At 39.3% G+C, this 2083-nt stretch overlaps 1 pseudogene; it reads right to left on the minus strand.

The window, feature by feature from the left end:
• Positions 1–844: 844 nt before the first annotated feature.
• On the minus strand, positions 845–1594 carry LOC130850182 (rRNA-processing protein UTP23 homolog; annotated as a pseudogene).
• Positions 1595–2083: the final 489 nt, after the last annotated feature.

The following is a 2083-nucleotide window of genomic DNA, read 5'->3' on the forward strand; positions in this document are numbered from 1 at the left end:
AGAAGAAATCAAGAAAGACTAGAATGAAGAATCTAGGCTACAGAAGTGACAAAGTAGATTCTCTGGGCAAGGACAGGAAGTGCCTGGGTGACAGCTGAGCAACACGCTTGGCAGAAAACCTTTTCACTTTAGAGGACAGAGGGATGGCTCCAGAAATATCACCAGGGGTAAGAACTGACCTGATATTACATAGAAAATTATGAGATCCTTTCCAGAGTTACTAGAGAATATGGCAAGATCATGTCAGATGCTAGAAGAACATGAGGCCATTATTAACTTCTGGACTAACAAAAAAGTAACATAAGAAATAAATTCAATCTTAGCATGCTACTTAGTTTAGTAGTAAGCAAAGTTTATAGTCATCAAAATGAAAATACTGAATTTGGGAAATATAAAGATTGAAATATTAATATATTGGAAAAATGATAGAGTAAAATAAGTAAGCAAAATTTCCTCTCTTTCTAGTAGGAAGTCAATAAATAATGGGTAGATCAAAAGGTAGCAGCATATTCATATTGTTTGGAAATATAAAGGTAAATTCTACAACCACTACATGAGTTGAAAGAGGAAGTTTCCTCTATGAATGAGAAAGTGGGATTACCTCTTTTTTGTCACAAGTGTTTTGGTACTCTATGATTTTTTTTAAACTATCTGCATATAACTGAAACTGAACATGATCACACCTAAATCTGTCCACTCTGGTTTTTCTTTACAAATAATTTTTTATGGCTTGTGGGTCAATATTCATTTACCAAAATAAGTTTAGTCTTTTACCATAAGGTCTTCCAGTTTCAAAAAGAAATTTATTTTCTTATTTGAATATCTTTATAAGTATCTAAAGGACTCATTGTCCTTCTGCATTCTGCTTTTCAGAAAGTAATTTTGAGGTAGATCTGTTTCAGATTCTTTTTCTTTTCCTTTTCTTTTCAGAGGCAGATGGGTTTGTATCCTGTGTTTTTTTCTTTTTCTTCAAACAGCTCAGAGTATTGGGGCCACTTATTTTCTTGCGCTTTTTTCTTCTTCTCTGTTCAAGGTCTTTTACTAAACCCTGTTCCTCTTTAAGTTGCTTGATACTTTGTTTCTCATGCACTGAGACAAGCTGACCCAACTCTACTGCTTTAACAAATGCAATTGTTTTTGGAGAAGGTTTGTCCAGGACAATAGTGTTCTGAATAATAAACATGAGAGGAATTCCGGGCTTTTTCTTTACTTTCACAGACAAATTCTGATCCTGTGTCGCCACAAAATAATGGTGAGGATTTCCATCTTCAACCATGGAAAGCAGACATTCTGATCCACTTACTGCACTCTTGAAATGGGGACAATTTCGAACCTGGCATTTTTGTGCAATCAGCTTTGCCCCATATAAGTCCTTTCCCAATGTTTCCAACTCTTTTAACACACACCTGGTGGTGCAGAGCTGAGTCTTCCCCATGAGGTAGCAGGGCAGCTGCTCCCGCAGCTGGATGTGGCCCCGCAGCGCCGCCTAACAGAAGGTGCCGTCCAGCAGGATCTGGTACGGCTCGCGGACCCCGAAATTGTTGCGGAAGAAGCCAAGATGCTTCTTGGAGTATTTCTGCCTCGTGATCTTCATGCCTGGCTTTCCCGGAGCAAGGCCACCGGACCAGCAAGCAGCAGCGAATGCACCCCCTACACTACCCACTACTGGCAAAACGGGCTTATCCCCGTCCCTCTTCTTAATTCAGTTAATTTTTAACAGAAAAGTTTCCTTCACACCAGCCCTTTGTAGCTCCCCTCCCCAGACTAGCCATCACCCAGCTGGTCTCATTCAGACATCCATGTGGCAGGGATCCCATCTCATTCAGCACTTCCCTTTGCTATAGCATCTTAAGTGTGTCTCTAAATTCATTGATGGGCTTTTTGTCATCCCTTAATTGTAGCTCATCAAGGATAGAAAGAGACTTATTTTTCTTTAAGTCTTAGAGCACTAATCCAGGGGAATACGGAAGAAGGGTTTGATGAGTGAATCCGTGATTGAGAACTGATTCTGAAACCGACTTTTTGTCTTCGTTCAAGTTGAACCTAACCTAAGTGTAATTTAAAGGTTAAAAAAAAAAAATCA

The sequence above is a fragment of the Hippopotamus amphibius genome, chromosome 3, assembly GCF_030028045.1.
Source record: "Hippopotamus amphibius kiboko isolate mHipAmp2 chromosome 3, mHipAmp2.hap2, whole genome shotgun sequence".
Taxonomy (NCBI): domain Eukaryota; kingdom Metazoa; phylum Chordata; class Mammalia; order Artiodactyla; family Hippopotamidae; genus Hippopotamus; species Hippopotamus amphibius.